This window comes from Dermacentor andersoni, chromosome 9 (assembly GCF_023375885.2).
Source record: "Dermacentor andersoni chromosome 9, qqDerAnde1_hic_scaffold, whole genome shotgun sequence".
Classification (NCBI taxonomy): Eukaryota; Metazoa; Arthropoda; class Arachnida; order Ixodida; family Ixodidae; genus Dermacentor; species Dermacentor andersoni.
This window is the reverse complement of record NC_092822.1, coordinates 119,753,208-119,767,731: the sequence shown is the minus strand read 5'-3', so window position 1 is coordinate 119,767,731 and position 14,524 is coordinate 119,753,208. Positions and strand designations below refer to the sequence as shown.

At 44.4% G+C, this 14,524-nt stretch overlaps 1 protein-coding gene and 1 long non-coding RNA gene across 2 annotated transcripts in view; one reads left to right on the top strand and one right to left on the bottom strand.

Moving 5' to 3' along the window:
- LOC129384468 (uncharacterized) overlaps positions 1-14,524 on the top strand; it is a 187,490-nt gene that overhangs the window by 119,796 nt on the left and 53,170 nt on the right. The gene's annotated exons all lie outside the window — the stretch shown is intronic.
- LOC126529657 (uncharacterized) lies at positions 891-4,282 on the bottom strand. Its single transcript, XR_008612190.2, has 2 exons — positions 3,940-4,282; positions 891-1,057 (listed from the first exon to the last, which is right to left on the bottom strand). It is a non-coding gene; the product is annotated as an uncharacterized lncRNA (long non-coding RNA).

Sequence of the window (14,524 nt, the reverse complement as noted above, 5' to 3'; positions counted from 1 at the left end):
TTAAAATGCTCATGAGCACTTATCATCATCAGTTCCCCATATAAGTGGTTTTGCTGAAGAGAATACAGGAATATGAGCAAAATTGACATGGAACCAACATATAGATAACGTCTGCATAACTGCCTATCAAAAGTTATATTTTCTTAGAAAAAAAAACTGGAACGTGCATCGCGTAATGTAAAACTTATTGCATACACCGCCTTCATTAGGATGATACTAGAATATTCAGCGTTGTTTGGAGTCCCCATCAAGTGACGCTTAAGAGGAAGTTGGAAAGAGTCTGGCGGCGCGTTTTATTTGTTCGACATACCGAAGGAAGGAATCGGTCACACTTATGTTACAGCGTTGCAACTTCGATCTTCTTGAGGTACGTAGGAAAAAATATAGGCTGAAGGTGCTTTATCAAATAGTGCAGGATCAACTTAAGATTGATAAGCTCAAATATCTACATGCTCCAGGCAAAAGATACCCGCGAACTAACCACGAGTACGTCATAAAGCCGGACCATACCAACAGTGATACATATCGATACTCGTTTTTCCTGGATGCGATAGAAATGTGGAACCAATTGCCAAACGCTATTGTTAGCCTAAAAGATGTCACCGACTTTGAAAATGCTGCTGAGGCATATTTATGGGAGTTTTCGATTTAGTTTTGAAGTGCCAAGTGATATGTGCGACTTGATATTCATTGTACGTATTTTGATAAATGTCAGAAGTGTGCTGAACAGCATTCAAGTGAACATCTTATTAACTGTGAATTGACAAGTGTTAAGCAACTTTACATACATTGACATTGTCCATATTTGATTTATGTAATTGTATTGTCCTCTCTGTTATGACCCTCTATGAGAGTTGACAGTATTAATAAATAAATAAATAGACGAGGAATGTGGGTAAGAACACTTTATTTTCAGCACACATGTTTTTTTAATGAACGGCTGTTATACTGCTAAAATCTGCACATTTAATAAAAGTACACTGCTCTGCTTCATCACTCCATGCTAAGTGCAAGTATTCTGTACCAGGAAGTCAAACCAAGACGTGGGATGTTCAGTCTGTGAAAATAAAAACGAGTTTGAAACATTAACGTGCAAAAACTAAAGCACACTCAAGAAAATAAACACAGCACAGGAACATATCCAATGAATCAGAATTACCTTTGAGAGCAAACATATAGTTTCTATGGCACAGTGAAGAAACCTTATTTCTCCGGCTTTTTTTTTGTGCGCGAGAAAATATGAAAGTGCATGCGTTCTCCCCATATTGTGTATCTGTCACCTTTTCACACACAACAAAAATGTTGTCTCAATGTGCCCAACTGTCTTTGCATATCCATTTCTCTGCTCTCATACCATGATACCTACAGTTAAAGGCTGTAGCAATGCTTAGCTTGAATGAACCAACACAAGCTACATGCACTGTGCTGTTGAACATGGCATTGTAAATTAGATTCATGCACAGCACATTCATGTGCCATAAACATTTGATTGTGATTGTAGGCGAGATAAATAAAAAGAAGGTATGTAAATAAGAATATTCCCTAATAAGCTGTGCAGAAGTGCTCTCCCGTTTGGACAGAAGCCGAGCACAGCTGCAGTGAACAAGAAGCCAACTTATACAGCATTTAAAATCTAGGTTCTAAATGTGCTACAGATTTTTCTGAATTCATGGTCGAAAATCTAGGTGTTAAAGGTGACAAACATTTAAACAGGTCTCTATTCAGACTGGTAATGCTATGTGTCCTCTAGTTTGATAAAAATTGCCATATCACTGGTCTCCCAAGCTACGGCTGCTGTCCAGTTGCAAGTGCAAATCACTCAATTATGTCTAGGGCACGTTTGAGCAAAAGGCAGCTAAGATTACTGTGCCATTGAGATCTATTTCCTGACATCTGATTTCTTCTCAGAAAGCTACCTCTCAAAAAAAGAACCTTCACAACAACATAACCCAAACCTTTCTTGAGTAAAGCCATCACACTGGTCCTTGAACACTGATTACGCAGTGGCTCCTTGTGATGTAATGTTATGTACGTCAGCAGCTTACAAAGTACAGGAAAATCTAATAATGGCAACATGACAGGTACACAACAAAGTAAAGGGATAAAACATCACACAGGCTGCCATCAGTGTTCATATCTCCATTTCAATGTGGATGTTTTTAGCAGTGAATACATGTTCTCATTAAACTGAGTCCTATTATTACAAAAGCGAAGGGCAAGGGTCTTTACATTCTAAAGTGACAAATGCGCTTTATTACGATTCACCGCAATACAGGAGGTGTTTTGCAGTGAACCATCACATAAGGTTTTGGCTAACTACGGCGGGCGTGTCCTGCAGCGGGGCCTCTTGTGTATTGCGGTAAAGCGTATTATTGTGACAAGAGCTAACCTGACACGTATGGCTTTAGCCAACAAAAGTTCTCAAGACATCATGCATCCTGCCACGAAAATCTGCTTTGATGAGAGTAGAACATTAGGTTAGTCGCTGACAGAAACCATACATTCCAGATTCACGTAAATCTTTCCCAATATCGGCATGCTTCACCGCAACACACAAATATGTTGCGGTGATAACGGTGGTCGAACAGGCTGGTGCAAAAGTTTCGACAGGGGAGCGTGCCTTCATCAGGGCAACTGCTTTCCTTGGCAGTTTTCATATACGTGAGTCCCCCCAACTCCCAACAGGGGAGATTTACCTTGACCTTTGCCAAGAGACGTACCGACAAGCGTTTGGTAGTGGCTGGTAGAGATGCAGGAGTCTAAAAAGCGTTGCGAAATTCGGTTCCGTAAGGTTAGCTTCACCGCAATACAAATGTGTTAAGCGGTTAGACATACAAAATATGTTGCGGTGAATCATAGCAAGGGTACCTGGCCTTTGATGCAAAGCAACTTCCCAAGAGGCACGGTAATCCCGTGGCTAGTTATGCAGTTCCCCGCATGCGAGTGAGTTCCCTGCGTTCGGCGGTTTCCCAGTGACATACAAAATTACATTGATTAACTGTGTTGTAAATGGGCGACGGCACTATATGCTGATGCAAAAGCGTCGTTTCGCTTTCGAAAACTGCGCTCGGCTAAAGAGAACAACCTTGACTCGCATATGACCAAAGCAGTTGAACAGGAAACTACTAAATTACGTAGCTATTATGGAAGAAATCAACAGCTCATAAAAAAAATGGCCGTGTAAACATTAACTGGCTTACGAGGTCGACAAACCAACGGTTCAAAGCATCACAGCCACGTCCGAAATAGCGCTGAAGGCCGGCCAGTACACTTAGGCGCCTCGGCGCGCGTAATGTAACAGGAGACGGCAGGTGCACGCGTACATCATTAAGTAACACATAATATTTATGTCGGTGAAAGCGGTCACTCTTCAGTTCCGACATGCTTCAGCGCGTAACACTAGTATACTGCGGCGAAGCTGACTTCAGGACGCCGATTTCTTCAACTCATCTAGCGAGGCAGGTCCGTTTATCACGCTTGGCAACGTTTGACATTTTCTGCCTTAATTTCGTTTGTTCTTTTTAATTTTCTTATCACAGTGACCCTGTATCACGCAGTAGCAGAGCTAGTGCCGCGTCTTAACTGCGTTAGGAAAGGCAAGCGTGTATGCAGCAGGCACGGCAGCATTGGCTCTTGTTTGGAAACTTAAAGAGACGCTCTTCCGCGCAGCGATGTCATTTGTATTATTAAAAGAATGCAGGTGATGATTAAATGAGCCGCAGCAAAGCTGTAAAAAAGCAGTAGTAATGCTGTTCTAAGATCCTCTCGCTCGAGCGAGATGGTCTTAAAAGAAAGCGCGATGTAACGCGATCTGACGGAACAGCTCGTCATGCCAGTGTTTTCTTACGTCCTCGTTCTTTCGCGCATCCTCCCCTGAACCAGACTACTGAATGGTTCTGTGCACGCACTGACGATCCTGACGGAGGCAATACCACTCACATGAGCAGCTCCATATAAGATGCCACGGCCCATTCCACATGCCGGCTGCAATTTGACGCGGCCAGGAGGCAAAATATGCGCACAAGGTACCTAATGGTAACGCATCAAACTGCTCACAGCCCCAATCCTTTATTACACGCATATAGCGTGGAAAGATGAATTACTCACGCTCTAAGTGGGCACGGAATACGGACCGTTTCGCAGCGCAGCCGGCTCCGTAAGACGGCCGCCATGGAAATGAGCGGATGTGACATCATGGGTTATAGCGGACGTGACGTCATGGGTGAACGTAGACATTTCGGGCACCTTTCGTCTGCTGTGCCCCGGGCACAGCAGACACGGCCTAAAATCTTTCCTTGTGATACCCACACGTTATTTCCAATTTCTCTCCTCTTTGAGCTTTCGAGCTTTACCCAGTAGCATTTTGTTCTCGACACACAAATGCTCATTTATGTACAAGAGGTCGCTTGTGTCAAATCCCAGTCTATCTGCTTTCAAAGTTTTCTTCCGAGCAGCTGACAGCAACTTTTCACGAGCAGTTCTTGAGACGAACTTTATGCATACGACCTCGTTTTTTTTCACAATTTACTTCGTTTCTATTCGAAGCACTTTGCACTTGAAACGCACACGAAAAATAATCCGAAAAAGATAAGAAAACCATGGGTAACAAGATAACCTTTGAAAATGATAAAGGACAAAAATCGTCTCTGTCAAATGTTCCTTCGAACACGTGCACAGGATACACTCCTTCCACTTTAAAAGTTAAGAAACCGATTAAACTCCCAGCTACGGAAAATTAAACAACATATTATCAGCAGGTCTTTTCTAGCGTCAGTTCAAGGAGACCAGATACTGCCTGGGAAGCTTTAAACGATGTCCTAGGTCGCCGTGCGAATAACTCTGTCACAATATATATGCTAGTAAACGGCAACGAAATAAAAGAGAAGGCACTTGCCGAATAGTTTAACATTTTCTTAATAACATTTCTTCATCTCAAGACCTTAGAGACACTACAATCTCCACTTATTCTAGTCAGCTTAGTGAGACTATATTTTTCGAGCCTACTGATGCAAATGAAGTTGATAACACGTACAGGAGACTTAGTAACAGCAAAGCCTTAGATATCAACAGCATGCAGATGAAACCATTGAAATATGTATTGCCCATAATTTGTCTCTTGATTTCACACATCTACAATCTTGCATTTGAGTGCGGGGTTTTCCCTAACGCAATGAAAACTGCAAAAGTATCTGTCATTTTTAAAGGGGGCGACCAATATGTACCAGCAAATTATAGGCCGATTTCAGTACTCCCCGTGTTTTCCAAAGGTCTGTCAAAACTCATTTCTTTTTTGACAAGCCTAAGGTACTATCTGAGTCACAATTTAGTTTCCGGACAGGTCAATCTACAGAAACAGCATTATTAACATAGAAGGAAATTATTTTGAACAATATTAATGAGTACTCGTATATCGGCGGCCTTTTCCTTGATTTTAGTAAGGCTTTTGACTGCTTAAATCATGATTCTTGTTAACAAACTTAAAATGTACGGAATCCGTGGTAGACCATTCACATTGCTTCAAGGATATCTCAAAAAAAACTTTCATCCCTTTTGCTATCAGTTGTGGTGTCCCACAAGGGAGCGCATTGGGACCCCTTTTGTTCAATACGCACATAAATTATATTGTAAGTATAGATCCTTCAATTTATTTTGTGATATACGCAGATGAGAGCACACTACTTCTTGCAGGCCCTAACCTTAACGATTTAATGGTAAAATGTAATCACCTACTAATTAAATTGTCTAGGTTGTGAAGGATGAATAAGTTAAAAAGAAATCCTACAAAGTCCAAGGTTATAATATTTCGTTCAAGAAACAGCCCGATGATACCGCACTGCATGCTTGGCTTTGAAGATCATCAAATAGAAATAGTTGAAATGGACGAGATACTTGAAGTATTTCTTTCGTGTTATTTAAACTGGGATGCCCACACTAACCTTGTTTGCAAGAAACTCTTTTCCGTCTGCGGTGTCCCGTCGCGATGTCGTGTAACATTAACTTTGAAATATAAATTACAAGTTTATTTCGCACTTTATTTTCTCCCCTTAACTACTGCAGTTTACTATGGGCCACAATGACCAACACAAACATAAATAAGGTTCTCGAATTGTAAAAGAAAATTGTTGGAATAATCGCCAATTTTGATAACACTACCTCCAAGTATGCTTTTGAAGCACACAGCATTGTCTGCTGTATTTGTGCAACTATAAGTTGTTACAAAACATGTATTTTTCGCCGGCATCCATTGCCTATCTTTGTTCTACTCTGGCATCTTTGAACATGGGTGGTGCTAACATACACACAAGAACTAATAATACATGGAACATACGGCGGTTCCCGCACTAATTATAAATGACAAATGTTGTCCTATAACCTGCCCCATATTATAAACACGCATAAACATAAAATAGGATATACCAAAGCTGAGCTGCGCAAATATTTTGTTGAAATGTGATTTTATGTCTTCGCTCATAGATGCCGCATGTTTGCTTGGTTATTACTATTATTACTTCTGAACATAATATGTATGATCATTTCAGCGTTTCAATTTTCAATTTTATTGTTCAAATTTTGTGTAAAGATTATTACACCCTGTATACATAAATGCTGAATGTTTTTCTTTATTGAATGTGACTGTTGTATGTGTGTCTGTTGAAGATTTCCTGTACGGTTCTCGTGCTACTGCGTGTAGGTGTTTTCTGGACACAGTCAAGCTGCGCGGGTAGCTTTTTTCCAGAAAACCCTCCATTTGAACCCGGAAAATAAACTTAAACTTATACTTATACCTTGTGCAGGGCTAAGGCGGCGTTTAACGTGTCATTGCTTACGGTAGGCGGATTTTAACATTTGTAGAAACGAACTACTCTACCACTGAGGATTGTTTAATTGTAGTCTGGGCGATATCTAAGTTCTGGCCATAGTTATACGGCCGGCCGCTCAGAGTTGTTAGCGCCCATCATGCCCTTTGCTGACTATCCAGTCTCACGGACCCTTCAGGGCGTCTCACCATGTGGAGCCTTCTTCAAGAATTTCACGTAACATTCGTCTACAAGCCTGACCGGACGTATATTAATGCTCACTGAATTTCGCGCGCTCCAGTTGAAACAGATTCAAGCGATACCGACGACGATTTCTCCCTTGCGCTCTCAATATATCTGACTTGGCTCAGCAGCAGTTGGACGATTTAGAACTCGGCCAAGATATCAAATATCTTGAAGGCAGGAGTTCGCATCGTCTGTGGACATCCGCGCATTCAACATCTTCGTTCTGTAGCCGCAGCAATTCCTTGTGCAGACAGAACTACCGATTATAGAGCGGGCATCTCCTGGTTGTTGTGTCCGCGCTGCGTTCTGATATTTTGTCCGCCTGCGACGATGAGCCCTCTTCATGCCATTTAGGATTCGCGCGTGCCTTGGCCTGAATTCATCAACGCTACTGGCCTTAATTCGCCCAGAAAATGAAGCATTAGATCAAAGCGTGCAGCTACTGCCAGCGCCGAAAGCCTCCACCTGAACGACCAGCCGGTTTCTGAAACCTGTTATCCCGCCAGCGCAACCATGGCCGACTTGCTTGGGCCCTTCCCTAAATTGTTTGCTGAAAACAGTTACATCGTTGTTGCTACTGGTTATCTTACACAATACTGTAAAGTTACAGCCCTTCATCGAGCCACTGCCAGTGATGTTGCACAATTTTTCGCCCAGAACATTGTCTTCCATCATGGTGGCCCAGCAGTACTCATAACATATCCTGGTACAGCTTTCACAACACAGGTGATGCGAGACGTCATGACGCTTAGTGCAACAGCTCATCGCCGAGGCATTTCATGCCATCCTTATACCAACAGCATTACGGATAGACTAAATGAGGCAATCGCTGGCATGCTTTCCATGTGTGTCGACAGTGACCACAAGAACTGGGACGATGTTTTGCCTTTCGTTACATTCGCATACAGCACTGCTGTTCAAGAACCTACTGAGTTCACTCTTCCGATTGATCCACAGCCGCGAGGCAACAACCATGATGAACGTCATGCTCCTACTCGAGTATTATGACTTTACTATAGACGCGGATGAATTTACTCGGCTCGCAGACGCAGCTCTGAAGCTTGCCCGTGAGAAAATTCATAATCGTGAATACATAGGCTCCCAAAGGTACAACTCTCGCCATCGCTAGGTTACCTACCAACCCAGTGATCAAGTTTAGGTATGTACCTCAGTTTCTCAACGCGGCCGGTCGGAAAAGTTAGCGCACTGTTACTTCGCTCCCTACAGAGTCCTGCGTCGCCTCAGCAAGGTCAACTACGAAGTTCTCCCACGACTTGGTGTTCCCGTCGCACGCAGCAGACGGAAATTGTCAATGTTTCCAGGATGAAACCGTACCACCGCCTTCACGAGTCAGTTTTCACGTCCACTCGCCCTAATCGCCGCCTTAGGGTTGGTAATATCGATGAATGATTAATCGATAAAATGAATCCCACAAAACGATTAATCTTCATCGATGTCCACCTGCCATTTATTCCACCTAACTGGTTATACCTGTTAGATTAATCGTTTTCCAGAGTTTGATAGGAGTGACGTGAAAATTTTCAAAACGTACCGGAATACCGGCCCACGAGCAGCGACGGTGCGACTCTGGTAGAGCGAATCGTCAACAACGTTTCCGGTCTTCTATCTTCCCTCACACCGCACACTCCACTACGCCACCCGAATCCAGAGGCTTGAAATGCTCTCGCAATTGAAGGCATAGTATATCAATGCAGTCGTTTATCGTTAGTCCATGATCCAGTCCATTAAAGACGTAGCACAGCATGCGCTCCGGTTTGGAGCATGTGTTTGACATAGCCATGGAGTGCATGTCAATTCCAGCAGATCTATAGCGTCCGATCATCCATTCTCGCATGCTATTGTGTGGCCATTCAAAGAAGGGGACGGTTTCGCCCAAACCTCCCAGCCAATTGACAATCCTTCGCTCTGTAGAAAAGAGCATGTGGTTAGAAGTCCTAAACCAGTAATTTTCTTTTCCCCTTAGCATATTGCAATTTTTTGCATACTTCAGTTGGACTTCACCTTTCACTTGTGCCGTTTTTTTTTCTTCTTTAACTGCCATGTTCAGGGGCTCACTAGTGTAGTGTATCTTATTTAATTCTGCACGAAGTTCCATTGCATAAAACATATTGTTTCTCTTTCCAAGCGCCACTAGTGCTAACTATATTTAGTTTTTACCAAGTGAAATATTATCCTTTGTCACACGTTTTTACACTTCCTTCAATCTTGCTTCAACCGCTCAAACTAAAATTTGGTCCTACACAATGTACCTGTATTCAGCCCTTTATAAAAGTGCCCGGCCAACATTTCTATTAATCAACTAATCGAATAAAAATCTGCATCGAAAGCAATTCATCGATGGAAGGCTAAAATGATGAATGATTAATCAATTAAACAAGTAAATCAACCATCCCTACCCTGTTATGTGACCCTTTCCTCTTCACTACCTTCGATAGGTTTACAATAGAAACTGTATGAGATTTATAGTGTGTGGTGCTTTGTATTTTTTGTTTTTTTTTCCTCTATTTCACGTTTGAAGTACTGAGACGATGTTTCTGGAAGGGGGAAATGGCACGTGGATAACAGTTGGCTGTCAAGTGGTTTTGCCGCTTTTTGCGGAAGCTGAGCACGACAAAGTGAACTGGGTGTAGACGACAACGAAGACGTGGTCTCGGTGAAGGTGTTGGACTGATACTCTGTGCGTTCGTTAGATTAACCTTAATAGTTCTTGCCATATGCGAGGTGTTGCCCGAAAGTTCGCGGACCCGTGTCATTAGTGGGAAGTTATAAAGCACGCCATTGTACTGCTGAATATAGCTGCACGCATATCACACGAGTGACGCAGATGACTGAGAGTGATCAAGTAACAGCGTGACAGGAGAATTGATTCGCCGGCAGCGCGCGCTACAGCGATAAATTGTCAGAAACCATAGGCGTTTCGGGAAATGAACGGGCAACAGAAACACTGGTTTTGCGTGAGATCTTTCGTCAAGTTGGAAAGATCCACCCCGGTAACTTTGAAAATGCTTCGTCACGCGCGCGGTTTTGCTCCTATGGGACGCAGTCAATGTTTAGTGTGTAATTATTGGTTAAAGGCCAGTCAAACCTCAGTGGAAGACGGCGAGCGTTCACAACGGCCGTGAGCCAGCACTACAGCGGAGAATGTGGCGAAAATTGTAGAAATTAATCGAGAAGATCTTCGCTGAACCATTGAGGACGCTTTTTCGAATGTGTGAAGCAACGCGTGCAATCTTGCATTGCGTCTGCAATTATGTCTTCTAATCTGCGTGCGATATGTTTCTTGCAGGTGTCTTCTACTCGATCTTGAAAGACTGACCAATCGATTTGACGAGATACATCCGGTAATGCGGCGTCTAGACCATTGATTCTTACATAGGTCGGATTATGATCACTTCCATGTGTTTCAATATCAGTGAACCACTGCACGCTCGAAGTCAGGCAACGTGACACCAAAGTCAAGTCAAGGCAGCTACTGTACGTTGTTCCTCGCAGAAATGTCGGACTTCCGTCATTTAGAAGACACAGGTTGTGGCCTGATGCAAAGGATATTAATGACCTGCCCCTCGAATTTATCCTGGAGCTTCCCCATATATGCTGGTGAGCGTTGAAGTCCCCTGTTATTATCCAAGGACCGGGAGTAGTAGCCATAATATCTTCTAGTCTTTTGCTGTCAAACTGACTTGTTGGGGATAGGTAGACGCCAATAATAGTAAAAGACAGCCTCTTCTTTTTCACACTAACACAGACGTATTGGTTACCGTCATGTGGCGCTACGGGTTGCGAAAAATACGTTAGGTCCTTGCGAATATAAACCAGAACCTTACTACTACGGGCACACGTTGTTGAAACAAAAGGTTCATATCCTGATAGTCTTATGGAGGACTTATGAAGTTCGGTTCACAGATCACCAGTATCGGAAAGTGGTAGTCAAACACGAACTGTCGAAAATCTGAAATACGTGACCTTAGGCCTCTCGCATACCATTGGAATATGGAGGCACTTCTGACATCATCCCGGAACGATCGCTGTTGCTGTCGATGAGCCATGGTTCTGCTGTGGAAGTTCTCAAGCACTGGACTTCTGAAGGCTCGCTAGAACCGGATTGATGGCATCCAGCACTTGCAACGCACTTCGAGCTGTTGGTGTCTGTATCTTGTCCAGAAGAACACGAATAGCACTCACCAGAGAGCTGATCACGACAACAATTTGTTGATCTAGGTCCGTCAGTTTATCAGGAACAGTCGAAGTGTCCCTTGCTGTAGAAGTCTGATTTCGCTCAGTAGGAGCATGTAGCCTCGGGAGTGCAGGCCACGCGCCAGCAGCAGGGCTGTTCGTTGCATCTTTGTCCTTTGAGCTGACTGCGTTTGGCCTGGGCGGAAGAGTGGGTGGTAGTGTACGTGGTTGGCGCTCTGTAGAGGCTTTGGAGGTTTGTTATCGACGTCGGCGACGCGATCGTCGCCACCTAATAGATGTTGCTGCTTCTTGGTGAGACGAGTGGTCTCTAACCATTTTCCTCAATATTGCCATTTCCTTGCGAACGGGCATTCTTTCGAGAAGGCATCGTGAGGGCCGCTGCAGTTTGTGCACTTCAGCACACTGGCTTCGCACGTGTTAGTGGTGTGGGGCCCAGTGCAGCGAGAACAGACGGTAGTGTTCTTTCACACACTACTCACATGCCCAAACTTCATGCACTTCCAGCACTGCAGCGGTTTTGGTATGAAAGGGCAAACTGCGTGTCGGAAGTGGCCCACTTTTACATGCGATGGTAGGGATTCGCCTTTAAATATGATTTTGACACACCGTGACGTGCCGAGACGAAACGCGTTTGTGATGATGGTGTTATCTGTAGCTGGCTTGATTAAGATCGACAGATCGGCGTCGACAGTGGTCTCATCAACATCGTAAATTACGCCACTACTGATATGTTTGCCCAGCGGAATATGAGGGCGGACTTTCATCCCGTCAAGTTCCGTGACATTGCGCAAAGAATCCAACGCAGCCGCGTGTTCTACGTCAATTGCTAGGACGTTCTTACGGGTGTTCACTCTGATGTCTTTGATTTAATTCGGAACCAGTGCCTCTAGATGTGAAGACACGGCTTGCCTGTTGAGGCGTCTCAGGTTGTCAGTAGCGAGAACTGGCGTGAACAGGATGGTGAGCTCCTCGGTATTCCGCGAAGATCTCACGGTGGACTCACTCGAATTCGAGGATGCGCTGAGAAACCTTCGTTTTGCTTTACGACTCCGCACCAGCTCGAAAGCGTCGTCACAAGAATCTTCACCGCTAACATAGTACTGCATGGTGTCGTCGCTGTAAGTGTCGCTCTCGGTGCCATTGCGCTTCCTGGAGGCAGCCGCCGTGGGCACTGCCGACTCCGGCGGACGCGCGTGAGACTCCATCCCAATCGCACTTAAGGAGGAAATAGCAGTTCACTGGCAAAGTCTAAAAAAATCCACAAATTAAGTAGAGCTGGAAGACTCGGTGTTCTGCCTGAAAGGCACTTCGTGTGAAATGCTAATATAGGTCATGCGCAGTCCCAAGCAGTTTTCCCTGAATATCTGCAAATGCAGCGCTTCACCGCGAAGTTCGTTCCCCGAGTCTTCACGGACGGCCAGAAGCAACGGCGTGCTGATCTGTGCATCGAGCTTCGTGCCACTGCACGCGCATACGCAACCTTCTGTAACAGTCATCACTCCTGATGAATCGCGGGTTTATGCGTACGGCCCCGAAATGAAGGAGCAATCTTCCCAATGGAAGAGCCCGAGTTCACTGATACAAAACGGACGACACCTGAGGAGTGCTACCAAAACCATGCTCACCGTTTTATTCAACGCAAAAGCGCTCGTCCACAGGCAATTTGTTCCCAACGAGCAGACTGTTAATTCAGATTTCTACTGCGGCATTCGAGAACTCCTGCAAAACGATGTCCACCGGAAGTGACCTGAACGTAGCCGAAACAAAACCTGGCAGTTGCATCATAATAACGCACCCCTTAACACTTCCCCCACGACCACTTATATTTCGAAAGAATAGCATTAAATCGTACCCCATCCTCCACACTCGCCAAAGCTTACCTCCCCCGACTGTGTTCTGTTTCCGCAAATGAAGTTAACGCTCAAAGGGCATCGCTCCGACACCATGAACATCAACAAGAAAGACAGAAGGTCATTGACAGCGTCACGGAAAATGACGGCGTGAAAGTGTTCGAAGACTGGCGAAGGCGCAGGACCAGATGCATTTAGTTCCACGAGAACTACTTCGAAGGCCGCTAAGCATAGAGCTATTTATGATAACAATGAACTGTTCTGTACAACAAATCCGGGAACATTCGGACGCCACATCGTATAGTAACGTGATTTTATCGTCCTCGAGCATCTCGCTACCTGGTTCTTGTTATTCTTCCTTTGGCAAAGCTCGATACGGATGCGCCGAAGAGGCCTATTGCCTCCTCTGTTATATTTCGTTGTTTTACAATCGTCGTACTCCACACCTTTGAAGAAATGGAGAAACACTGCGCAAAATCAGGTACGAGGTTGTGCAACTGTCGTCTTTCACTCACAGAAGGGTTCAGTTTGGCAGCAATTACCTTACTGAATCTGTACGCGAGTAGGCTTATCTATGTGAATTACTCACAGGAGCCCTGATGATAGAAGCAAATCTAAAGGGGAATAAAAATTAGGCGGACCTCGCGCACTGTGAGAATCGATGTAAGCAAAGCTTTCTCTACTGTTTGCGTTGACTGACGATAATGAGCGGTGATGTTGACGTCTATTGTTTAATTTCATCAACGCTTAGTCCAATACGAGAGTGGTGAGTTGATGTTAAACGTTACCTTGCATGCACCACTGTTGATTGTCTGCATAATATACAGAACACACCGGGAGATGTGTTTGCTCGAGGCGTTGTGCACCATTGTTCATAACCTCTAAGAGGGTTGAGCATTGTCATTGCCTGACATAGCAATAACAATGCTCAACCTCTGAAAAGTGTCAAACTTTGATAAAATTATGGCGCTATACGTCCCGAAACTACCATAAAATTATGAGACACGCCATAGTGGAGTACTCCGGACTGATTTCGACACCTTACCGTTTTTCAACGTCCACCTAAATATTAGTACAGGAGCGTTCTTTTTATTTTGCTCCCGTCGAAAGGCGGCTGCCGTGGTCGGGATCGAACCCGCGACATATTGAAATTCCATAGCCGCAGTGCTACTGCGGCGGGCTCAGAAGAGAAGACTTGACGCGCGACCGCTTCCGTAGTGCCCCGCTTGTCAAAATGGTATGGTGTTTAGTTTTCAGAAATGGCAGAAATGTAGTGTACCTTACCTTCAGTTTTCCCGCAAGCACTGTCGTGCTTCCTTTCTCCTGCCGTGCCCCCTCACCCTTTCCTATATGGGAACTGCCAGGTAAAAGTGGCAAGGCTGTTATTTACTCGTTTCACGACGGCGTCGGTTCTAT